Source organism: Grampus griseus, assembly GCF_964374135.1.
Source record: "Grampus griseus genome assembly, chromosome: 7".
NCBI classification, from domain to species: Eukaryota; Metazoa; Chordata; class Mammalia; order Artiodactyla; family Delphinidae; genus Grampus; species Grampus griseus.
The window spans coordinates 11,436,114-11,464,036 of NC_139001.1; the positions used below are offsets into that span (position 1 = coordinate 11,436,114).

Sequence of the window (27,923 nt, forward strand, 5' to 3'; positions counted from 1 at the left end):
AAAATCCAAGTTTGAGGTTAAGAACCTACTTCTAGTCAGACTATGATGGCCATTCACAAATCCAAGTTTGCTTGATAAAACCTGGATGCAGGAAACAAACATCTCACTTCCAGACTTTGGTTTCAATGCCATGAGTGGTTACAAAATAAAGATAGCTGCCCTGCTATCACTTACAGAAGATGATCCACATAGATAGCCAAGAACTGAATTAAATCTATTCTGACCAAGAGAAAAATGCAACAATCCCTAGAACAACAAGCCAACAAGCTGGGCCAGTGACTCAGGTAAGAGTCAAAGGGGGGCTATTTCCAAGAAACTTGGCGTTTTGCCTTTTCTTCACCTGGGCATAAATATGATTTCCACAATTCACAAAGGACATGGGAAAGGCAATAAACTGGAGTGATGATACCCACCCAGAGTTCTAGAGCCAGACTGCCAGGCTAACATCCCAGCTCCACTGCTCATCAAGCCTGTGACCCTGCACATTTACCTCATTAGTCAAATGGGATACCTCATGCTGTCACTCCCTCATTAGTCAAATGGGATAATAATTGTAACCTATCTCATGGGAGTGCTGGAACATTCTAATTAATACCCATAAAAAGCTTGCCACCATGCTGGCATGCTGGCCCACAGTAGGTGGGCTCAGTAAGTATTAGCCATTGTAATTTTCCAACTGCTGCTTCTTTTCCAAGGTGTGTGTGTGTGTGTGTGTGTGTGTGTGTGTGTGTGTGTGTGTGTGTATTGTGAGAAATGACTGGAAAATTTTCAAATGCTTTCTAGTATCTATAGGGATACGGTTATGTTTTTCTCTTCTGAGTTATAAACATGGTCAATTTTATACATAAAAGCATTAAACAACTTTGCATTTCTGGAATGATACTACTTGGTCTTGGTGAAAATATACTGTACTTTTATTATTTTATTTTGTTTTGCTAATGTTTTATTCTGGACTTTTTCATCAGGATACTTACATGATATTATGATTTTATTTTCCTGTGCTATTTTGCTCAAGTTTGCAATTGATTTACGATGATTTGTAAAATAACAAAAATGAAAACAAAAAATCAGGACACCTATTACTTTTCTCTATGCATGGAACTGTTTAATAGCCTGAAGCTTAACTATTTCCTGGAATATTTACTGAATTTTCTCCTTCTGATTTAATTTTCTCTATTTGCATTTATTAAGAAACTTTTTGAGTTGATTGTTTCCTATATTTATCTTCTTTATTTTGATAACAGTGTGGCTTGCAGCAGAGGCAGGTAATTTCCAGTCCTCCTCCAGGCTTGCCCTCTATCCTGGGAGGCTGATTGTGAGGGCCAAGGAGAGGAGCTCACACAATGAGGGGCTTCTGAGCTGTCAGGCTTCTGGCCAGAGATGGAGGAAAGGAGAGGTGGGGGGAGAGCAGATGAAGCCAGGGTCTTTATTTTCTTGTCTCCCTCCCTGCTGGGTTGCCTTGAACTCCTGGGTCCCTCTACCTATGACCCCGGAACCCCTCAAAACAGTGGTCAACTTGGTACCACTGTATTTCAGGGTCCTGGGAAAGGAAGCAGAGAGAACTGGAAACAGTTTGCCTGCTGTACTATCTCTGATGGCTTCCCTGGACCTCATCCTTGTAAACAGTGTCTCCATAAATAAACTCTGCTCAAAGGATCTGAATTTGAATGTGCCATGTGTTTCTCATTGGGACCCTGACTGACACAACAGCTATGCATTTTCCTCGGAGGACGCTATTGAATACATCCCATATAATTTCATTCCTCGTCTTCTCATTATCAATATTTATTTAAATATCCCGCCATTGTGACCTTGACTTCCTCCTAAAGCTAAGAGTCATTTAGGAGGAAGATGTAAAGTGTACAGGTAAGCTTTTTGTTGTTGTTTTCTTCTAATTTGATTTGTTTGTAATTTTATTGCATTGTAAACAGATTTTGATTCTTTATTTGTAAAATTTGTGGGATTCTTTCAGTTATTCTTTGTGCTCAAATTATGTTTGATTTTTATAAATATTCTATGCACACTGGAAAAGATATATATCCTTGGATGCAGGAGATAAGAGTTTGACATATCAGGTTAATTACTAATTGCATTATTCAGTTTCTCTAATACAGTGCAATTCAAAGCATGGGTCTCAGTTTCTCATCTGAACATGACAAAATAATATCAGACCTTGAGAGGCATTTAGAAAGTTTAGAGCAACTTGACAGAGCAATTTCATGATGGTTGAATCTAAAATAAAATAGTTGGGCTTATATTTTATATCTTCTTTATTCTACATTTTTTAAAATTTATTTTATTTTTTGCTGTGTTGGGTCTTTGTTGCTGTGTGCGGGCTTTTCTCTGGTTGTGACAAGCGGGGGCTACTCTTTGTTGCGGTGCGGTGGCTTCTCTTGTTGAGGAGCACGTGCTCTAGGTGCATGGGCTTCAGTAGTTGTGGCACGTGGGCTCAGTAACTGTGGCACATGGGCTTAGTTGCTCCGTGGCATGTGGTATCTTCCCGGACCAGGGCTCGAACCCATGTCCCCTGCATTGGCAGGTGGATTCTTAACCACTGTGCCACCAGGGAAGCCCCTATTCTACTTTCTTATCCTTCATATTCATTAAATTTTACACGAGTATTGGTCCACGATAGAATGGAAAGTAAAGGCCAAAAACAAAACTGTCCCTTCACCATAGAAAGATTGAGAAACATTGCTCTAAACTCTTATTTACTTTGGTTAAATTGGTTGATCAAGGATCTTTTATTCACTCTTCACTATTGTCACACAGAGGATACATAACACCTCTCTCTGCCTTCCAGGCCACTTCTAACCCACCCAGCTCTCCACCACACACACACACACACACACACACACACACACACACACACACAGAGAGAGAGACAGAGAGACAGAGAGACAGAGAGCAAAGTTCCAGAAAAAAGGGACACGTTCAGAGATTGAGGATTTGGGGCACCCACACCTCAGCACCACTCCCGGGACAAGAGGATCATGTTTATATGTAGGACACCATTTGATCCCCACAATGAGCTGAGGTGTAATAAGAGTGGATGAGAAAACTGAAGCCTAGGGGTTGGGTTGGTACTTATCTTGTTCTTTTGACTTTATTACCCCCTTCTTAGGTTCTGGAGAAAATGAAATAAGCAAGTCAAATGAGATAGTGTACACTAAATCACATTTAATGTTTCAAAGCATTTTGCACACATAGAGAAATTAAATAAAATGATAGGGGAAAGATAACAACCAGACAGAAACCTAGCCTTCTTCACAACCCTATAACTAGGTTTGGACAAGCTATTCAAGATGAAATATGATATCAGCACCTGGAGCCACACTTGTTTGGGATAAATTAACCATCCGTCTTTCAAATACATTTTGCATCTGAATGGTAAAGGCATGTCTTGCTTTTCAGCCTATAACCTGAGTGACAAAAATGAATAATTTAGAGCAATTCTTTCTTCTAAAAGGCGTGCTTTAGAGAATGAAGAAATTAACAGTGCTACATTCACAGTTAGGTAAATTGAAGCAAATATAAATTTCTTTCTTCCTTCAATCATTGGGGGTTTTTTTGTTTTTGTTTTTTTACTCTTCATGAGTATCCTTAGCCTGTTTTGATAAGGGCACTGCCTTTGAAGAAATTATCAAATTTATTCCAAAGTCTCTGTGCTGTACAAGAGCATTTGTAATACTCTTAATTTCTCACTATTATTAGTGTCCCAAAAATGAATTATGAAAAGAATCTTTATTTTTAAAGATTCTTAAAGTCTTTAAAGTCTTTTCAATGACTAAAATAAGTGGTTTTCACTAAAAGTTCACAATCTATTTCTATTAGAATTACACTGAAATTTCTTGAAGTTGAAGGCAATAGTGTAAAATTATAGCCACATCTGCCTCCAAGATGAGTTATTAGGCTGACTTTGAAATCTGATAACTCTGTTTTGCTGAGTCACTGTAATCTTCTATTGCAGCCCCTTGGCATCCTTGATATGGGGCCTGGCCACCAGGGGGGCTCCATAAATGCTTCTTAGATGGAACCATTCAACATTTTTATATTGCTGATGCAGAGTGATTTTGTGGACTGCTTTTCAAAACACTTTTCTAAAGCTGATTATATTTCCTGCTTTCTCACTCCCTTTTTTTTTTTTTTTGGAATAAAGTCCAAATTCAAAAAATGGGTCTTTGTATACATCAAGAATTTTAAACTTTCACACCCTTTCATACCGGAATTCCATTTCTGGGAACTTATACAGAGAATATAATCCAAAATCTGAAGCAGAGTTTTATATACAAGTATGATTACATGCAGCATTATTTACAGTAATAAAAAAAATGTGAGGGGACTTCCCTGGTGGCACAGTGGTTAAGAGTCTGCCTGCCAATGCAGGGGACACGGGTTCGAGCCCTGGTCCGGGAGGATCCCACATGCCACGGAGCAAATAAGCCTGTGCGCCACAATTACTGAGCCTGCGCTCTAGAGCCCGCAAGCCACAACTACTGAGCCTGAATGCCACAACTACTGAAGCCTGCACACCTAGAGCCCGTGCTCGGCAACAAGAGAAGCCACGACAATGAGGATCCCATGCACTGCAACAAAGAGTAGCCCCCGCTTGCTGCAACCAGAGAAAACCCGCGCACAGCAAGGAAGACCCAATGCAGCTAAAAATAAATTAACTAATTAATTTTAAAAAATGTGAAAGGTTCTAAATCTGCTAAGAGAGAAGTAGTCAAGAAAGCATGAATGTTAAAAAAAAATGTTTTCAATACAATGTAAATATTATTTATGGAGTCTATTTTTGCAAAAGAAAAAGGGGCATAGAATTGTACACACAATATCTTTACATCTATATTTTAAAAAATTCTATACATAATAAAAATGCTAGAGGAAAATACTAAAAACATTAATGATATTGACTTTAAGTAGTGAAATTATGATTGACTTTTTTCTTTTTAAATCTTCAGAATTTTGCACATTTTCTTTCATTAGCATACATTACTTTTATAATAGAAAATCATCAATACATTTTATTTTTAATTATTCACTATATCTCAGCCTCAATATAGAGAATATACAAAGTCCCTCATCCATAAGATGTTTGGACCTGAAAGAAGAAACTATGTATGTTTCTAGATAATATGTTAAATACCTTTATCTATTTATGTGTTTGACTTAGACTGCAGCAGTATTTTGATTTTAGTTATTCAGGAATAACAGACTGCTGTGAGAAGCATCATTTTATGTCCGTGCTTTCAAAGAGTATCAGAATCTGCAAAAGACGATATTCAAGGCATGTTTGTACAACCAGCAGAGAAAGTAAGAAAGAGTCATGGGGCATGTGGACAAGGGTGGCATTGAGGCAGAAGCATAGCTCCGTCGAGTATGCCTCCAGCTCTGGAGGGAAATGCATATACTTTGCCCTAAAAGATGAGAATTTATTTCAAAATCTCTTTGGTGAATATTTCTACTCATTTACAGCAGTGACGGCAGTTAAGATGCAAAGGGAAACGTGCTGAATGTAGTGGATATTTGCTTTTTTTCCCCTTTCCGCTGACATCCTTCTTCCTTCCTCTTTTCCCTTCCATCCTTCTCCCTGGCAACTGTGATTGCTTTAGAGCATAGGACTCCAAAACATTTCCCGGAAGATTTTTGGGAAATGAAACTTCCTGATTTGGGGGTTGGAGGGGAGGAATAACTGGTGGAGATGATTCCTCTTCATTGTGGACATAACACAACAGGGAAGTATGCTGTTGAGACCATGACAGAAAGCAACCTTAGGAGGAAGCAGACATCATAAAAAAAGCAGGGGCCCAAGAAACCAGGTCTTTCATGATACTGAAACATGACCCAGCCTCACCTGAAACACTCCTGACACTGGATTTTTAAGTTATGGGAACAAAAAAATTCTTTTTCTTGTTTACATCATTTTGAATAGAGTTTTAGGTTACTTACAATTACAAGGCTGCTAACTGGAATTCTGGGTTATTTAATTCTTACTTGATAAAAGGAATACATACTAATTCTTACTTGATAAAAGGAATACATACTAACATAGTAAAATAGACAAACTCTTCACTGACACTAATTGGAAAATGAGTGTAGCACAAGTCCTTATTCGAGGTCAGTGCTTTGATGATGACTTGGGGTAGATCTGAAGACATCCATCTATCATCAAGTTCTATTGATTAGATATAAAAAACTCATAGACCTGCCTGCTTCTCTCCACGCTCTTGACCTTATCCTCCCTGGGACCACCTCCATCTCTCATCTGGATCACACCATGCCTCTGATTCTTTTTCCACACCACAGCCACGGTGCTCTTTCCAAAGCATAAATCTGATCATATCTCTGGTTTCTGTGTTCCCCATTACTCTCACGACCAAGTTCAAACTCTTTAACACGACCCTGCACGACGGACCCCTGCCCACCTCTCCAGCCTCCTTCCTTCCTCACTCTACCTCTCTATATCCAGGCAATTTCATCTTCTCTTGGGGCCTCCAACAGGAAGCCCTAGTCCAGCATGGACTGCTCTCTCTACTGGAAGCTTCTTCCCTCCCATCCTTCCTGGCTGCCTTTTCCTCATCTTTCAGGTCTCAATGTGGGTATCACTTTCTTTGGGAAGCCTTCTTGGACACTCTTCTGTGTGCAGGCATCCTCTACTACCACACTGCCCTCCTATCATATGACACTGCAATTGCCTAACTCCTACTGGACGGGAAGCTCTGTGAGGGCAGGCCCACCTTTCTCACTCTCACGCCCCCAGCTGTAACACAGCACCTGGCACACAATAAGTGCTTTAGAAATACTTGTTGAATGAGTGAATTAATTAGAAAATTATTCATCCGGTAAACCCAATACATAATACCATATGTATCTAGCAACGCAAAAAACTACATTCTGTGTACATATATTTGTGTCTAAACCAGAAAGTTATTTCTCAGGTATGGTAGCACATTTAAGTGAAAATGGTTCCAGCTTTAAACAAGTGAAAAACATTTCATTTGGGTTTTCATTTCATGAATCACAGAACCTGTGCCAATTTTCTAAGTGAACTGCTGTAACTCTGTTACGTGAGATGGTGTCGGGGAGAAGGCTTTAAAAATAGCTGACCGGATATCCCTCTTGGTGGCTTGGGTTATGTAAAAGTATTTTGTGTTAAGCCAATGTCTCACAATGGATCGCTGAGCTTTGAAAAGGCTATTTGGGATCCTTTTTTCAGTGTTAAATATCTGCTTATCAACAGAATCGGACTAAAAATCTCCTAGAGAAAGGGTACAATGTCCAAATAGTTATCACTTTTTAACTCCAGATACTTCAAAAAAAAATCCAGTGCTAATACTAAAAGTGACTTTAAAAGACGGAAGTCCTTTAACGACTTAGTGAGAAAGAAACCAGGATTCCTATAAAGAAAGGTTGTTAGATTTGGGCTTAAAATACTTTTTTTTTGGAGCAGAACAATCAGATAAATATCCTGTGTTACTAACATTTAATTTTTAAAAGGAAGTAATTTTGAGACATTGTTCTCATAAGACCCCATAAAGGCAAAATAATAGGGATTGTTGTTTGAGAGTTTATTACAGACCGCGTCCTTGGGCACAGCTGGTTGGACCAAGGTGGGTGAATCCATTGTCCTGTGATCTGCCCTGACCCAAAAGCTATGTCAAGGCAAAGATGAAATGATTAGCTGGACCAATCAGATTCTCCTTGGGGTGGGGAATTAGGTGCTTGGTGATGGGAACAGAAGCCCAGAACAGCACACAGAAGGCAGAAGGGAGAAAGTCTGGCAGGAGAAGATGTGAATGAGCAGAAACCATGAGGTGGAAGCTGAGTAAGCAGAAACCAGGAGCTGGAACACACACAGGGAAGATGGTGAAGTGGTTAGTTAGCCGGGGCAGGAACAACAGAAGCAGAAGCTTCTACGGAGTTGCTATAATTCCTACTGTTCAAGGGACAGTGAGGTGACTTGGTCACTAAAAGTGCACATTCCTAAAACATCTTCCACTATCCATGAGACCTGCCTCAAGATTTAGATCCCTCGCTGGGAAGGAAATCCAACAAAGAGGGGATGTATGTATACGTATAGATGATTCACTTTGCTGTACAGTAGAAACTAACACAACATTGTAAAGCAACTAGACTCCGATAAATAAACAAACAAATAAATAAATAAAAAAAGAAAGTTCCTCCCCCCAAAGAAAAGAGGAATCTACATTCCTGTTTTTCTTATTGTTCAGTGTATATATTTACAGAGAACAATTTCTTGAGATACTGGGAGAATCTCTGTTCCTCATCAAAAAAGCATCATCCACATATATGTATGTATGCATATATATCTCTATCTATCTATCTATCTATCTACCTATCTATCTATATATCCAAAGCAGCATGCAGACTCATTTGGGTTGTACAGGGTGCTTCCCTTCTGCCATACTTTTCTCTTGCCGTGGTCACACCATTCAAAGCCCGTTTTTGCAAAAGCATTGCCAGATGTACCAGTCTCACCCCAATTAGAGGAGTGTCATCACCATCTTTCCCCCATCCTCACTCTCACCCTACCTCTGATTTTCTCAGTTGGCAGAAGAACCCATTCAGCAACTTAGTAAGTCAACATCTGAAAGGGTGCTGGGATCCCTGATTCCTGAAGAAGATGGAGAATTATTCAATTATCCTGAGTCAGGTACTCTGAACTTTTAAAGACAATATGTCAGTTGATTACAAGGATCGAAGAAATGCACTGCTAGGCACCTGCCGTTTTGCCATGTGTAGTGAAAATAACTGGAAGATTCTAGTAAGTGAGGAGACCGCCACCAATGAGAGGAGTGGCTCCAAGCAGTTTCTAACTAGTCGTTCCAGGTAGAATTTTCCGTCCCCTTGAGAAGCACCTAAGTTTATGATACTGTCAAGAACTAAATTTTCTTCATTTTCTCTACATTTTGGCTCTGTGTTGCTAGTATTAATGTGTTATTTAATTTTCCTGCTATGTGTGTTAGAGATCCAGTGTATAACAAATTAAATGAAATATATATTCCTTTTATAGTTGAAGATGAACTTTAAACCTCCATTTTGCATTGCTTTTCCAGTAGTAATGACAGCTTTGCCTGACAGTCAAGAGCAGGAACAGCCTGTCAGGTTGCTCTTTTTCTCAGACGGCTAGAAGTGAACCAGTCCACCTGGAGATCTGATCTGTTCTTGGTGTCCTGACTAGCAGCACCATGCACTGGTTATCTACCTGGGGTAACTGCTGACAGCCTTGCGGCAAATCAGCTCAAGCCACCCATCCTTCATTTCATCAATCATCAACTAAACCTTGCACTTGGCCAGAAGCTTTTTATTTTTTACAATTTGGTTGACTGAATCCACTTCTTTAAAAAAAAATCAGCCTAATGTCAAGAGTCAAACAAGTCAGCTATGCAAAGTGAGGGTCAAGAATGTGTACACAAGTTTAGAGAGAATTTTTCCAAAATGTGCCTAATGAAAAAAACAAGATTAGACTTTTTATAGAGTAAAAATGCCCTATTCGGTTTGTTTGGTTCTGAGTATGAACTTTAAACACGTTCAAATTAAGTTATTTAAAGCAGTTAAAATATTATCGCTGGTGGAGAAGAAAAGGGAGGCCTTACAAAGTAAAAGGATATATTTAATGAAAATAGACTTTGAAATGAACACCAAAATATAGCAGTGCAGCAAAAATGTTGGCCAGGTCCTTCTTGTTACAAAAAGCAAGGACCATAACTTCTTGAGGGCTGAAACCAAGCTGGCAAACAAGGTTACCTCCATGAATGTGCTAAGTCAAGTAGTTATTCCAAGTTACATCTCTTGGGAAGAGGTAATACTTCAATAGTTCCCATTTCTTTTATCAATTGATTGAGTCAATCTTGATTTTACCTGGGCTGGCTCTCATACTGGATGCATACAAAACAGTGCTTCATAATTCGGTGATAAGCAATGCTTAATCAGTAACTCAGTTCTCACATTTCCCAGTCCATCCTGGGTAACTGCCAGGTCAGTTTCCTAGCAAAAGTTCATCCATGTGCACTTGCTGGCCTGAATTTGTTGCTGCTGAGGGGAACTCTCTCCTCACATGTTAATATAAGAGGCTCCTTGACTGGGGTAGAAGGTTGCTGACCCACCAGTTCTGTTGGCCAGACTGGTGTCTGGATTCCTGAGTTCTTTGGTGGCAAGCAACAGAAATTATTTAGGCTAACTCAACGATAAAAGAGGAATTTGCTGGAATGACATGGGGCAGCACACAGAAGTTGAAGAAAAGTTAAACAAACAGGCCTCAGAAAAGACCAGCCTCAGGGCTGTGGTGAGGATCAAGGTACAAAAACGAACGGAAAGTTTTTCTGGGCGCTGCTGTCAGGATGAATAAGCTCCCTGCCCTTTCAGCTGAAGATTCAAATTCCTGGGAGAGGGCACTTGACTGGCTCAGCCCAGGTCATGTGCCAACCCCTCGCTCAGGGACTGTCAAGCAGCGAAGGGAGGATAGTTCCCTAAAGTAAAATCAACGTGCCACCCCCAGAAGGAAGAAAGGAGAGTGGTCAGGAAAAAAGAGCAGATGTCCACTGCACTCTGTTTTCGGGTGTTGCCTGATTTCCGTCTGTCTGTTGGCTTTGGACATACTGTCTCCTCTTAGTTTGGGTCCTTCTGGCCAAGGTTGATAACCACCAAGTTTGAGTCAATCTTCTACCTGGTTTGACCTAATTAAAGAGCCCCCTGGGGCTTCCCTGGTGGCGCAGTGGTTGAGAGTCCGCCTGCCGATGCAGGGGACACGGGTTCGTGCCCCGGTACGGGAAGCCGCGGAGCAGCTGGGCGCGTGAGCCATGGCCGCTGAGCCTGCGCGTCCGGAGCCTGTGCTCCGCAACAGGAGAGGCCACAACAGTGAGAGGCCCGCGTATCGCAAAAAAAAAAAAAAAAAAAAAAAAAAGAGCCCATTTACATCTCCCTCATTCCCACAAACTACTTTGCTCTGGTCTCTGGTTGGAACATTCAGATGTTTCTGGCCTCTGGCTTCTGAGAAATTCCCCAGATTCACCCTGTCCTTATGCTGGTCACTGTTATTCTGGGCTCATTTGCCCCAAATGATTATTTTAAGGAGAAAAATTCAAGATGTTTATCTATACAATTCCAATTTTTTTAAAAAATGGCAAAACAAGCAAGCAAACCAAACCACTCTCCTCCCTTTGGAAATGCATAACCCTTAAGAATCTATCTACTTAGAAATTACTTTACATCTGTTTGAAAGTCAAATCTTTCATAAATCCAATGCCTGTGAGTACAGTGTCATTAGGGGCAATTCTAATTTAATTTATTTTTATTCCTCTTGGTAAACTGAAATTTAAAAATTGAAACAAATACCTTGTGATATAACCAGGATCTCATTTTTAAAAATGAGCAGCTCAACAGTCCTCTCAGTATGCAACAAGAGATTGTAAAGTAAACTAAAGGAGTTTGACTGCTGGGTTCTAGTAAGTAAAAACCAGATGCTGATTTGGTCGAAGACTGCCCAATACCACCGCCCACTGCCATGAACATGTACTGAGCTCCCAACGTGCCAGCCATGGTGTTAAACATTTATAGACTTTGTCTTATTTAATCATCATCATATATAGGAACCTATAGGTTTGTATTATTATTCCCATTTTATAGATGAGGAAAATAAAGTTCAACAACTTAGCCAAGGCCAGACAACTAGTTGTTGGTGGACTGAGTTATATAATGATTGAGTTTCTATCATCTCAATCAAGTTTGGGTCTGTGAAAAAGTTTTACATGAGAAAAGGGGCCTCCGATTAAAAATGATGAATTCAGTGTTGAGGGAGAAACTATGATTGGAATTAACAGTCTCTTAATTTTATTCTAACGCATAGCTATGAACGCTTGTATTTCTCTACAAGGCCCCACAGATGGACAGTTGGAGATCATCTCCTGGGGTCGTGGTTCACTGTGGTGGTTTTGATGAACATGATCATCTTCAATTTGCTTACTGTTAGAACTACCACTCTAATTTTATTTATTTATTTATTTATTTGTGGTACGCGGGCCTTTCGCTGCTGTGGCCTCTCCCGTTGTGGAGCACAGGCTCCAGACATGCAGGCTCAGCGGCCATGGCCCATGGGCCCAGCTGCTCCGCGGCATGTGGGATCTTCCCGGACCGGGGCACGAACCCGTGTCCCCTGCACCGGCAGGCGGACTCTCAACCACTGCGCCACCAGGGAAGCCCTACCACTCTAATTTTAGAAACAAAAAGCACCATCCTTCTTCATAGTGAATAAACAGGAAAACTCTAGGCCAAGAAAAGCTTATAATCACAATGAAGAACCCACTCTATTTAGACCAATTCAGTGATTTATTCAAATGAGAAAGCACAGCATTTTCACATGTAAAAACAAGTCTGGCTTTAGCGAAGTTCTTCTGACTGCTACTTTCTGAAAGTGAACTTTATTGAAATAGACTCCCAAGTAAATCATTTACAGTATGTTAGTGGGTGGATGTTGAGAGTAATTGGTATTAGTCTCCTGGTCTTACATCAGAAAATGCTAAACACATTGCATTCACGTTAACTTGCTTAAAGAAAAGTTCTTGAATCCTGTGTGTGATGATTCAAGAGGGGTCTGACTGATACTGCGTTTCAGTAGGTGCAGGTCAAAATTTCCATTTTCCTCTTTTACAAAATCGTGAGTTTTCAGGTCTTTTCTTTATTTCAATTCTGTTTTTCTCTGCACTGTTATTTGCATATGAGATTATAATGCAATCATTATATAATCTACTCCTGGGATTATAATGTACTATAATGTTTATCAAGTTACTGCTCAACTTGATATAAGGAAATCAGCTTAGTTCTAATTTAGATGCATGGTTTAAACCCGATTGGCCTTCAAGACACCTAAAAAAAATCTAATGGATTCTTGGCCCAAATGTCACCTGCTGGGAGGTCATAAAAATGCATGAGAGAGGCATGAGGAGATAGGGTAGGTAGAGTGAAATTGAGAGGAAAAAAAATTTCATTGATATTGATTGGAAATAGCTCATTCTCTCCAAATGCTTAGAATGATCTAAAACCAATGGGATGTGCTATAGGGAGGGTTAATGGAGATCTTTGAATCTAACCTCATTCTAGGTTTACAGCTGAGGGCGAGGGTGGAGGGGTCACTGAGAAATGGTGGGCTGACTGAGGTGAGCATCTTTAAATCTATCTAACACTAGACTGACTCCAGGTCTATTCCCTAATAAGGAGAATAACTGGTAAACCCCATATTTAATCTGTGGCCATTAGCTGTGTATCTCATTCTCAGATCTGTGTTCTAAGAAAATCCTGACTCTATTCAAGATATTCATTTTCGGGCAGAACTGAGATCACTAGAATTCAGTGGGATACTGGTAGATCGTTGCAGAAATGATGTTGGGAAAATTGGCTAGTTTGGAGAAATTTTAAAAATTTATATCCTTTGCTCACATCATACACCAAATATTTTGGGTTAAATTAAAAAATAAGATAGAACTTATATCAAAATGTTTATTCTAGTTACATTTACATGATAGAATTTGGCATAATTTTGTTTTCTTTTTGCTTAGTATTTAAACGATGTCTATTGTTGGACAAGTAGAACTTGTATAAAAAAAGAAAAACATTATGCCAGTTGATCTAATTAATAGTTCTATCAATATATGAGTCTGTTATAAAAATAAATTATAAAGAGTCAAGAATTCTTCATAGTTTTGTTTATAACATCAAAAATTTAGGCTAAATTATGGTATATAAACATGATGAAATGGTATGCATTAATTTTTAAAAGATATTTATTGATGTGAGAAAATACTAGCAATATAATATAATGTCAAAAAAGCAGGATACAAAATGCCATATGCTGTATGACCTTATTTTTATACAAATATACCAAAATATTAACACTGGCTACCTCTAGGTTCTTATGTTAGGAGTATTTTTTGTTTTGCTTTGTTTTTATACTTATATATCTTGAATGTTCACAAATGGGCATATATTGTACTTTTACTGTTAGGAAAAAAAGCAACATAGAAAAAATATTTTTGTAGGTCTGATAACTGGTTCTAGCAACTTCATCTTGAAACTCCTCAAGGATCAATCCTCTGTTTGAAAGACCGTCCAAGAGTTTCCTTAGCACAATACATTGCATCTAAGGTGCTCAGTGAATGTGCACAAAATGAATTTACACTTTCCACCCTGTTGCAGCTGATTACTCATTAACAGCATTTGAGGGAGGCTGTGTGTCAAAGCTGGTTACATGGCTTTTCTTTTAAAGACAGGCCCCAAAGCCTATATTTTAAAGATAAGAAAGGAACAAATTATTAATATGAAATGCTATCCAGGACTATCCCTGTAATTAACAGGTATTTTAGTTGAGGTATTTGGCAAGTCACCAGAAAAGTGATGAAATCATCGCTTGAGTTTTAGCATTAGTATTTACATGGGATGTAAAGTCAATAAACTGTTCATTTTTTGGTGGAGACAGTGCTAAGGGAGGATGCCATTTCTGCTGATGTTTCCAAATAATGTTATTAGAAAATACCAGCAGCAAAGAATGCACTGAATAATATTTTTGAAAATAAGAAACTCCTTAATACATTCCAGGAAGTTGATACTAGGTCACAACATAATAGGAGAATTAAATGAGTATAAGAAACATATTTGGACTACTGCTTTCCTGATATTGAAACTCATTCCTGTCTCAATACTACTTGGCATTTGTAGCATGCTTTTACTGTGTGCAAAATGTGTTCCATTGTATTATTTCTGGAGCTAGGAGAGAGAGGTTTTATTACCACGTTTTATGATTGAGGAAATGAAGAGTCTTGGAATTCAAGTGATTTGCCCCAGACTGTCACAACAGTATCTTCCTGCTGGCACGGGATGAGGGGTTCTTACTGCTGCCCAGTGTTGCCTCATTGGATGGCAGGGAGCCTCAGATGTCCTTACCTGCAGGACTGCCCTCTTAGGGTTTGGAGATGTTGCTTGTTCCAGTCTCATGGGCTCTGAATGCTTCATCTCCAAGAGGTCTCAGCAGGTCTCAGTGAGCAGAAACTCTGACTAGTTCTGTGGGCACAGCCCCAGGCACATGCAGGACTGGATAAATCAATCCCTTGGCTTTCTCCAGCCTTATCTGCAGCAACTAGAGAGCGTTGGCATCTTCAGGAGCACATAGTCTGGCTTCCAATCAGTAGGAACCTTATCTCATGAGATTTCAGATACAGTATTGTTCTTAGATTTTTTTTTTAAGATTTTTTTTTGATGTGGACCATTTTTAAGGTCTTTATTGAATTTGTTACAATATTGCTTCTGTTTTATGTTTTGTTTTTTTGGCCACAAGGCACGTGGGATCTTAGCTCCCCGACCAGGGATCAAACCCTCACCCCCCCTGCGCTGGAAGGCATAGTCTCAACCACTGGACCGCCAGGGACGTCCCTGTTCTTAGTTTTTATCACTTTTTGGAAGGGACTGTGGAATCCAGTTCATGTGCGTAAACCTTGCGGGCACAGCTGCCGAACGCTGACCAGAGCTCCAGCTGAGACAGAGGCTAGAAGGTGAAAATACCACCGGTAACTCTATGAGCTGCTTTCTGCACTCATTCCAACCTTATTTTTAGTACTCTACTTTGAGGAGAAGCTATGTGTTTAAGCCACCGAAATCTTACTATTTCTGGCTCCATTGCCATCACACACTTGCTTTATATACAGCCTGTATGTTCGACGTTCTGTACATTTGTGGACCTTTATTCTTCCTTCCCAACTCCACTTAAATTTCGCTTTTGCATATTTGCCCTGTTACAGCATGTATAATTTTATTGCTATTGTCTGCATATTTATCTAAACCCCTCACTTGGTGACATATTCCATAAAGGGAGGAGGGGCTGTGTTGGTTTTATCTTTGTTCCCATCGTCTTGCTGACTTAATGAATGAAGCATTCAATATTTCTCTTGAACCACAAATAAGTGTTGGCAAGGATGTGGAGAAAAGGGAACCCTTGTACACTGTTGGTGGGATGTAAATTGGTGCAGCCACTATGGAGAACAGTATGCAGGCTCCTCAAAAACTAAAAATAGAACCACTATATGATCCAGCAATTCCACTCCTGGGTACATAGACAAAGAAAATGAAAACATTAATTGGAAAAGATACATGCATCCCAATGTGCATAGCAGCATTGTTTACAATACAAGATATGGAAGCAACCTAAGAGTCCATCAACAAATGCATGAATAAAGAAGATATGGTATATATATACACAATGGAATACTACTCAGCCATAAAAAAGAATGAAATTTTGCCATTTGCAATAACATGGATGGACCTGGAAGGTATTAAGCTTATTGAAATAAGTCAGACAGAGAAAGACAAAATACTGTATGTTATCACTTATAAATGAAATCTAAAAAATAAAACAAACATTGACTATAACAAAAAATAAACAGATTCACAGATATAGAGAATAAACTAGTGGTTACTAGTGGGAAGAGGGCAGGGGAGAAGGGCATGTTAGGGGTAGGGGATTGAAAGGTGCAAACTATTAGATATAAAATAAATAAGCTACAAGGATATATTGTACATCAAGGGAATATAGCCAATATGTTATAATATCTATAAATGGACTATAATATTAAAAAATATTCATCTGAAAAATAATGCTTTATTTTTATGCCAAAGGATCAAAAGATCTGTTAATTCTTTATCAACCTTTTTGTTTTAGTGTTTAATAAAATGTACATCCAATTCTATAAACATTCATTGAGGACCAGTAATACTAAGTGTGTTGTCAAGAGCTGGAATAACAAAGATGGGAAAGACACCTGTCTGCAAGAAGTCCAGTAGGGAAAGCGACATGGAAATAGGTTAAATCCTTTCTAGATTGGCAAGATAATTAATACTTCAGTAAATAAAGGTATTCCGTTGGTGTTTTGATTGTAAAAGGATAGCGGTGTCAGGAATCAGTCATTCTGGATAACTGAAGCGTTTAAAAAATCAATCTTGGGACTTCCCTGGTGGTCCAGTGTTTAAGACTCCATGCTCACAATGCAGGGGGTGCGAGTTCGATAACTCGTTGGGGAACTAAGATCCCTCATGCCATGTGGTGTGGCCAAAAAATAAATAACTAAATAAAAAAATCAATCTTTTCTCAAATAGTACTTAGTTATTTAAATGATGGATAAAGTGGCATCTGACACTCTTTTTCCATTATCTGTGATGTTTTTGGTAGTAAAAAGCCCTACTGAAGAGCCCTAATAAGCATAACTCCAAATTCTAAATCCACTCCCTCCACTGACTTGATGAATGCTCTTCCATCAGACCGTCATCTGTAAATCAGAAATGATATCACCTTGCCATCTAACTCTCAGAAAAGCACAAAATCAGACACTTGATAAGAAACCATCTACACACAAAATTATTTAAAATATAATTTTAGTGAATGTTTATCTCCAAGTAGTTCCATTGTAACATTATTTCTAAAGAATTGGAAATAACCAAAATATTCAGTAGAAGGGCATTACTGAAATAAGTTACGGTACCACCTATAATGAAGTACTCTGTAGACATTTAAAATGATATTTGCAATAATTAAAGACTCAGAAAACTTTTTCCAGTCTATTCTTAGGTGAAAAAAAAGTAGAATAAAAAAAAGTCTGGAAGGAAATAGACCAAAATGTTAACAGTAATTATCTATGCACAATATGATTATGGATAATTTTTATATTTCTTTTTGTACTTTTAAACACTTTCCAGATTTTGCACTACCCGTACAACTTCTTATTTTTAAAGCCAGCATGTGAATTCTTCAGCTTTCCCAATTTCATACATAAATAAACAGCATAAAATTATCCTATCATCTGGTTAAACAAAGAAAATGAATATTAGCCTTGTTGACTCTTCCCAGACACTCTTCCCTTTGTCATTTGATTCAAAGGGATAATATTGAAGATTTCTCAACTTTCCACTTTGTAGAACTTTTTGTTTGAAAAGTTCATGTAACAGCAAAATATACCGATGGGAAAAAAATCCAGTGACCTGACTGTTTTGTCTACATAATGATAAACCTCCCAAGGTTTCTAAATAACTTGAACTTATTTTTAAATATGGGGATCACTTCTCTAAGAAACCGATTTAGAGAGACAATCTAATTAACAACCATCAATCTTAAAGATTAAAAATGGAAAATTCCCAACTTACCCCAAAACTACTGTCAGAAAAATAAAATATTTTTATATGGTTACCTTTTAAATAGCTCTGAAAATTACACTTTTTTTAAAAAAAAATTAAATCTTAACTTTATTTCTATTTTATGTATGTTCAAAATGTATATATATATATATATTTTCACATCTTTATTGGAGTATAATTGCTTTACAGTAGTGTGTTAGTTTCTGCTTTATAACAAAGTGAATCAGCTATACATATACATATATCCCCATATCTCCTCCCTCTTGCGTCTCCCTGAAAATTACACTTTTGGGGGGGGCCATTATCTCCCTACAACAATTAACATAAAATTCTGAAAATATAAGCTACTCTTTAAATATATTTGTGTGTATATTTATATGTACACACACATACAGACATACATAATACCTACCATGATATGTGGAAATATTTTTTGATAGTCTGATCTTGTATATACAGAGCATTACACCATGGACTGGATTTTTTTTCATGAACTGGATTTTTAACCTTCCTCTGTTTGTACATAAATAATTATCAGATTAACTGCACAATTAACAGGGACAGACTGAGCGACTGCTATACTGGTCTAGACTGGTTCTCCTCCCTTCCTCTCTTTCTGATTTTCAAGGCACCAGAATCCAAAGAGAAAGCACCAACAAGACTTGTTTCCTGCTTGGTTACTTCACCTTTACATAGGCTGGGTTCCCAAGGACAGAACAGTCAACCCTCTCCAGGGGTCAGCCATATAAATCTTTAAAATAGGGGTCATGTCACCATCCTTCTGAAACACTCCAGCACCAATCACATCACAGTTTGAAGGACCCTCCAGTGTCCTTATCAAGGCCGGTACAGTTCTCAGACAATAATATGCCCAGGAATCCCTTGGATTGGTTAAAATGCGGATTCCACTTGGGGAGGTCTGGGGCGGAGCCCGACATGACATTCTGTCTTCCTAACCCACACCCAGGGGAGGCTGGTGTTACTGGTCATTTGATTGAGGAGGTCTCCAGGTCCTTAACTGGGTTTCATCCTTCCCTGGCCTAGAGCCTTCCCTGGACTGGGCCTACGTCAGCTGAGACAGGGACTCTGGCTCAGCTTTACCTCCTCACAGCCACATTTGGCAAATTTAGACCCGTCCCTGTGAGGTTGAGAAGAAGATGAAGAGACAGGAGCAGAAGAAGGTTTTCATCGCACCACTTTACATGTGGGCCCATTACCAAGCCACAGTGTGAATTTGTTACTCATCCATGACTAATGTGCCAACTGTCCTGCGAGTAGCGTAAACACATGCATTGTGTCTTTTTTGTTAAAATACAAATTTGTTGAGTGCAGACACTAAAATCATACCATGATCAACTACATACAGGCCTGTGGACTTACCCCACCCTATTCAGTAAGCAATTTTCCATCCTTAATTAGCAGGACCGCCATGAGCTGGCCCTCTCTGGGGCCCCTGATTCCCTGCTTCCCATCCCTTGTCCACCTCTAACAAAGTACTCAGCATATTCCGTCAGGCGCATGCGTTCCCTTGGTGGTGAGTAAATAAACTCAGCTTTTTTTTCTCCCTTAAAAAAAAAAGTTCTCTTGGTCTTGGTTTTATTCTCTGACCACCCAGGAGCCATAAAATTGGAAGTGTCTCACCTCTCCTCACTGTCCAGAGGTCCTGGACCATATTCCTCAGTGCTTCCCAAGGCACTCTCCATGCTGTTTCCCTAGGCCTTAGCCTCTATGCTGCTCCCTCAGAAAGGCGGGTCCCGACCACCACTAGCTACAGTAGAACCTCTTCTTCTCCATCACCACATCCCATTCTCTCCCAGCAGGTACCAAAATCCATAGCTGCACATTTGTTTACTGAGCTCTTGTTTCTCTCACCTATTCCACTAGAATCCCAAATCCATCATGGCCAGGGAGTCAGGCTGTTTGGTTTATCCCCAGCACCTTGCCATGTGCCTGTGTCTCTGTCCTATTCTCTCCTTCCTGCTTTTATTAACGATAACAAATTGACTGTAGCTAGAATCTAAAAGCTGGGTACTTATTTTGTATTAAAAACTGTACTGAGCACTTTACCTGTAATAGATACAGTACCATCATTTTCAGATAGGGAAGCTAGTTTGCTTTTGGAAGCAACTTGTTCAGGGTAACACCCTGTTACCTGGCTGAAGTCTAGTGACAATTTAGTCTAGACGAAAGGCTAGGTGTGACATGATGGTGTTCAATATATTTCTCACCTTCTCTATTTCTTTGGCCAAGTGTTTGCTGTTTTTGTGATGTTTCTTCAATTCTTTATGCACATAACTTACTCATATTTTGATAATGGATCACTATAATTAAATTTGTACGAGTGGTAATTTGTTTCGCTTTAAGCATTGTAGTCAAGGCCAACTATCTTAATTTTCTGGAGAAAAAGTTGCATGGATATTCAGGCACAACCCATGTTGATTTATTGTCTTAAATTAAAGTTTATCATTTTGCCACATGTTTATTTCTTATGGTAAATAAACAAAATGTGTTCCATCCAGAGGTAAGTCCTTATGGACTGTAACCCTCTCTCATATCTGGATGCCATTTACCTAGATCTTTGCTGTCCAGAATGGTGCCCACATGTGGCCATAGACACTTGAAATGTAGTTAGATTGAAAGGTTCTAAAAATGCAAAATAGGCACCAGATTTTGCAAACTTAATAAGAAAAAAGGATTGTAAATATCCATTAATGTTTTTAATAGTGATTACATGTTGCAACAATACTGTTATGGATCTTTAGAATAAATAAAATCTGTTAAAGTTAATTTCACCTGTTGCTTTTTCTTTTTTAATGTGTCTACTGGAAAATTTAAAATTACATATGTGGCTCCTAGTTATGGCTCACAGTATATTTCTATTGGGTGACGTGGACATAGATGTTTGTTTATCTGAACTTATGAAAGTGAGTTAAGTGGAAAATTATAAAGCTGATATAATTTAATTCAGTCTTGGCTAGAAAATGTACCTGAAGCCAGAGGTCTTAATTGGCGGTTACAGGAAGAACCCCAGGAGGAATGGGGAGACTGACACGGGTGTTTAGAGAAGACAAGAGCCAATGATTAGATCTTGTGGGATGAAGTAGAACTTGGGGTAAGATGCTTTCTTATCAGATTTTTAGAGATGAGGACAACTCTGAGAGGTTAAGTTCAAGGCCGTGGTGGTGGTAGGGCTGATAACGTAATATGTCTACTCTGTTAAGAAGTTGATATAATTTTGGTTTCCTTATTTTCTCAAACTGAAAATAGAGGTGAAATAAATGACCTATGGTGAAAGTCTGTTATGATTCAAAAGTTTAGACTGAGGCTGGATATAAACTTTGTAGAACAGAAATGCTCTGAGCACCATGTGTTTGAAAAATCTTTGACTCTGTGGTGGATGGCTGCTTTTTGGCTGAAGGCCATGACATGAGTGTGGTTAACTGCACATGGCTGAAGGACCACAAGGTGTATGCAGACCAGACTGCCCTGCTGTCAGACTCATACACTTATAGGTTTGAGGGTCATAACAATTGTAATATCTAACAAAGTTAATCTTAGTCATAGGTAACACTAAGCAGTTATTACTTTGTTCTGGGTAACACGGCCATAATGATAAGGGAAATACAAAGACAAATTGCATTTAATTCACAGTTTTTCCATGGACAATGCCTGAAAACATACCAAGGACTGAAACCCCAGAGAAATACTAAAGGAGGAAGACCCTTAGTCTGGTTAGAGAGACAAAGCTGGCGGCTTTGCTGTGTGGTCTTGACCCTGCCCCACCTCATCAAATATGAGTCTAGCATGTTTGGAGGAAGTGGGTAGTAGGAGGGGACTGGAGGAGGGTGACCTTGAGAACAGGAAAGGAAACACCTTTGGTGCGCCCCTCCCCCCCAGATCATTACTACATCAGTCCATCTTAGTGGGGAAAATCCCCTGGAAGCCTCAGAACTCCTTTGCTCCTTTTTCTTCCGGGGCAGGACAGCTCCAATCTGGGAGCAAGCTGTGATGACAGAGAAGGCTTATTTTCCCCAAATCTCTCATGTACATAGTCTTCCTATGGATGAGAGTCAGTCAACAGACTGAAGAAACAAGATAGACTCCCAAACCTTGAAATCATACAAAAAGAATCAGAAAGATAATACAAATAAGTGCAAAATGACTAAAGTCATAAAAAAGAGGGGAAAACCCCTACAAAAAAGACCAAAAAAAACAAACCCTAACAAGTCAGAAAACCCCAGACAGACTTAGACTCCAAAAAGAGCATCTAGAAATACGAATAGTCATTGAAATTAAAACTTAATGAATAAAAATAATCATATTTAACATTTATTGGATGATTACTATGTGACAGGCATGGTAAAGTATGTGTTGTATGTGCTAAATCATTTGATCCTCATAAAATCCTGAGGTGAGTCTCTTACTTCCAGTTTAAGATGAGGAAACTGAGACAAAAATTTTTAAAAAGCTGGTAGTTAACAGACCTGGGGTTATAGCCATTGTTGAATGGTTCCAGAGTTCTTTTCCATTATGGAAAGTTACAGTGGATTGAAAATCTACTGAACATTACAAACAGCAGGAGAGAGAATTAAACTTTGAAAGATGGATGTGAGGACACGTCGCAGGATACAGCATGGAGGGAGCAGCATGTGAAACAAAAGCTCAACACGTTACAATTTGGTCTCAAATACAACTGATGATGGGTCTCCTGGAGAGGCTTGTGAGAACCTCTGCACTTTAGGACCGTTCTTCTGGGGGCAGAAGAGAAGAATTTATCCAATGGCTTCCGTCTCCCACTGGTCAGAGATTTGCCTGCAGGTGCTAATGCCCTGCACTTCCAGGGTGCAACAGGAAGACATGGAAGAGAGTCTCAAGGAACACGAGGCTGTGCCTGTGTGAAGTCTGTGGCCAAGCTGGCCACTGGGGGAGAAAGCGCCCAGAGCCCAGGAGCAAGGAGAGGCCAAGCGGAGCTGAGTGGCACAGGAAAGGTTATCTGACGTAAGAAGAAAGGAGAACTGGAGGAAAAGATGAGAAGGCCCAGCTAGCATCCTGAGAATGCCAGGAATAGAGACAGAGTGAGGAAGGAGAAATATAAAAAAGGAATGTCTGAGAATGTTCAAGATTTGATGAAAAAGAGAGAATCTCAGGTTAAATATCTACTGAGTAGGATTTATAAAAAACACATGTGCACCTGTATCACAATTTTAATAACATGATAAAAATCTTGACCTAATTGACATACGTAGATATCTTTGAAGTCAAAATATCATCTCAAAATAAAAATAAAAATTAAAAAATAATAATAAAAATAAAAGAGAAAAAAATATATCATCTTTACCACAATTCAGTGAAAAAAATAACTGGAAAATTTCTGTATGTTTGGAAATTAAGAAATAAACAGTTAAATAACCAATAAGACAAAGGAAAAAATTAGAAAAGATTTTGAACTTAATGATATTAAAATTTGTATGATGCAGCTAATACAGCGTTTTGGGGGAGACTTTTTAGCCTTAAATGCATTTGAACTATTCAAAGTTGCTTGATCAAAGCCAAAACATAAAATTCAACTATGTTTTGCTGTATCTTTACCAGTTAAACTATTAAATTTAAAAAGTATATACCATTTCTAATATAATAGCACTAAAAAATGTCAAATACTTAGAAATCAAAAAAACAGAAAACTCTAAAACGCTGGGAGAAATTAAAGCCCTAAATAAACAGACTCATGTAAGAATACAAACAGATCATACATGAATGAGTTCTTGGTACACATGTTTGCAGATGTAACACTGAAAAACAGTGAGAGAAAGGATGGACTGTTCAATAAATAATGTTGGGACAATTCATTTTCTATATGGAAAAAGATAAAATTATAATCCTGGAAGTAGAAAACAATTCCAGGATTATGAGTCTTAAATGTAAAAGAATTAAACTGTAATTTGTTTTAAACGTAGAAGAGTATTTTTACAATCCCAGGGAAGGAAAGGATCTCTTCAACAAGACGCAAAACACAAAATCAAGGAAATCAAGGAAAAGATGGATAAGTTTGAGATTATAGTGAAAAAAATTATACATTAAGGTACCAATAACTAAATGAAAAGATAAACCAAAGATTGGAATGAAATACTTGCTGCACATTTAAATAGCAAAATTTCAGTACCCAAAAATATAAATAGCTTCTATTTAATTAGCAACAAAAAGGCAAAGGCCACAAAAGATAAATATGCAAAGACTTGTTCACGCAATTCACTCGGAGAGAACTATAGACTGTCAATCAAAATATGCTAAGATTCCTAAACTCACTAGTCAAAACACGATCCTATTTCACACCCATTAACATCTAAGCACACCAAGTTTTGCTGAGGATATAGGGAAACAGGTACTCTAGCACGATGTTGGTACAATCCTTTTGAAGTCAATTTGACAATTCCTAAAAAATTTAAAATACGCTTTCTCTTATAACCCTCTGAATTCCACGTAGGAATTCAAAATCTAGTTGTCACAATGGTACATATACAAAGATATAAATTCCAACTCTGTAAGCTGAAAGCATGGAAACAAATTCGCTGCGTTTAGGCAGATGGAAAAATAAACTGCTTTATTTATGTAACTGGATACTATGCTCTCACATCTATATGTATATAAACAAATCGCATCTCTATGTATCAACATGGATAAAATCCAAAAACATCATACTGACTGATACAAGCAAGCTCCAATAGGTATGTATCATGTGAAACCATTTATTACATTTGAAGGACCACAAAACAATAATATTTATTTTTTATGGTTACTAACACACACACACACACACACACGTACACACATATCCATGGAGTATAAATATAAAACCATGCATGGAAGAAGAGGCAAAGGATGTGTTTAGGACCTTCTGTATTTATCTGTTATTTTCCTAAGGGGAGAGATGTGAGAACAAACAGGTCAAAACTTATTAATACTTGCGTAATCTCAGGGGTGGATAAATTGGAGTCTGTTACGTTACTTTCTGTTTGTTTGAAATGTTTCTTAATTCAACTTAATTTTTTTTTTTTTTTAGATTTAAAAACCAAATCAGTTGAGAAGTCTCCTCCCTAAATGCAGCTGTTATTCAGCTCCTGATACTTGATTTCTGCCTTGTCTGGAATTTTAAGGCAAAAAGAGGAAGGATAAACCATGATATCTCAAACCATGAATCTCACCTTCTCTAGGTATCAGAGAAGGAGCTTTCCCTCTCACTCTTCTCCCAGACCTGTTGCCTGAGGCAACAGCACAGTGCCTCCCAGTTTCAAGTTGATGAGCTGGGCCTGGTAATAGCTATAAAACCTGGGGATGTGCTGAACAGCCAGGCCTGGAGCTGAATGCCTGCAGGCAAGCAGCAGAGGGATTTTAGGCAGGGCTCTTCAGAGCAAATTGTGTGGGTGGACAGTTCCACCCCGCCTGAACTCAGAATGAGGGGTGAACAGCACTCCTATTTCTTTGAGAAATGCTAACATAAAATTACAGGAATTTAGAGCAAAATATGTCCTTAACTATGCAGCACAAAGTTGATAAATATTATGTCCCAAAGACTACATTTAGCTCTCACTTATACAGAGTTTGTTCCTTTTTCCTAACATTTAGAAATTGAGAGATTTCTCATGGAAACTAGATTACCAGCTTCTTTTCTGAAAAAGCTGGATTCTGGTATTACTGAGTCTGAATTCTAGAATGTCAACAATTAGCTGGCCCTGAAGACTGCCCCCTACCTCAAAGCCTCACTCAATTAACCTTATCTACTGGCTCCATGAGGGGTTTCAACTCCCTCGTTTTACAGATGAGAAGACTGAGGCTCAGAGAGGTCAAGAGGCTTGCACAGCATCAGAGCTACCCCGTGGAGGGAGGCATGCTGGCACTGTGCCGACCAGTTATCAGTTAATTTGCTGTGATTCCATTTTTCTACACCATGAGGGTACGTTTCATGATTTCTAATGACATCGTCTGTGTAACTGAGCAAAGTTTTAACAGAGACTTACTTCAAGGGCTGTTAAAAATAATATGAATGGATTAATTGTAGAATCAGCAGGAAGCCTCCAAGATTTGGCCAAACTCAAGACAGAAAAATTCTTATGTAAAAAATAATAAGGGAATATGACAGTATAATTGAAAATTGGTGTGACTAGAGGTTGAATGATTACAGAGGATCACTTTTTCAGGCTGATCTTTACCGGTGTGTAATTCTTCCCCTCTTTCTCCACCGTCCCTAATCTCCCCTCTTCTTTGAACTCTAGAAGAATGTGCAAACCCTGCTCTGGAACTCTTCCCCAGCCCTTCCCACAACATACATACACTTCCTTTAGTTTTTTTTAGTTGCTGGATTTGTTCCTGGATTAATGCTGGTAGACATTCAATACTGACTTAGATGAGTTCTAACCATCATGCCCAGAAGTACTGAGCTACCTGGGTTGGGCATTCTTAGTCTATGCAAAGCACATTTTTGTTAGAACTATAACTACATGAAGGGATTACATGGATTACAAAATCCTTTAGAATATAAAACACTAAATAGCCTAAATGTAAATTGTAGGGGAATGGCTCAATTAACTTTGGCATATTCATATCATGGAAAACTATACAATAATGCAATAAGGCAAAAAGAAAAGAGGTAGATCTATCTCAAATACTGTCATGGGGAGACATGTAGGATGCAAAAGGATATATACAGCATAAGTATATGGTATCGATTATGTTAAAAAATACAAACAAAAAACATATTGTTTGCAGGTCCATATATGAATACATAAATGCCTAGAAAAATGTCTGAAAAGAAACACAAAGTGGCGAGAGTGGATATATTTCTTTAGACGGGGTGGGGTAAAGTATGGAGGTGATCAAAGGGGGTTTTAGCTTCACCTGTAATGTCATAATTTAAAATTTAACTTAAATGGAAAATACTTGTATTTCCTGTGACTGAAAGTTCGAAAAACATTTTCACGTTAACACATATTTATGTGACTATTAATTTCCAATCACAATCTTAATCATGAAATTTGAAAAACATCTGATCATTCTGGGAAACGAAACTTACACTGCGTTGTCATCCCAGATTAAGTTTTCTGTGTAAAAGTCACAGAAGGCGGCTGAAAAGTTACATTGCACTTTCACCAGTTAAAATCAAGTAAGTCAACTCTAGGAGTCATAACAGTTTTGAGGACACTAATTTATCTTCGCAAAGAATAAGAAATATACGGGTGGATATAAATGAATCCAGGAGCTCTCAAATTTTGAATAGAAATCACAGCGACAGATTGTTTAATTTATCCTAACATGAGTTCTATTTCTAAGGTGCTATTAAATTTTCAGTGACGGCATTTGCTTTTCTCAACAAAACTGATGGAACACTTGAGGGCAAGTATTGACAAGGAGGAAAAGCGAGCTCCAGAGAGGTCAGAGTTCAGTGTGAGGTGACATCTAGGAAGTGGCAGGGCTGGGACTCCAGCCCTCTGTCCTCTCTGCCAGGCCATGTGCCTGCTCTGATTCACCGGTGTGACATCGCGCGTCTGTATATCCCGTGTTCTCAAGCGCTCATCCCTGGAGATTATCTATCTTTCCACATCTCTATATCTACCTGCCTGCATATCTATCTATCTATCTATCATCCGTCTACCTACCTACTTACCTATCTACCTCTGTCAGGGCCTTCTCCATCCCTGACCCCTAGGAGCCCTCCAAGCCTCCTCCTCGCCCCTCCCTCCAGCCCC

At 38.7% G+C, this 27,923-nt stretch overlaps 1 protein-coding gene across 1 annotated transcript in view; it reads right to left on the reverse strand.

Moving 5' to 3' along the window:
- The window catches only part of COL4A3 (collagen type IV alpha 3 chain), a gene marked incomplete at its 3' end in the record, with an annotated part of 130,582 nt that overhangs the window by 102,378 nt on the left and 281 nt on the right, over positions 1-27,923 (reverse strand). The gene's annotated exons all lie outside the window — the stretch shown is intronic.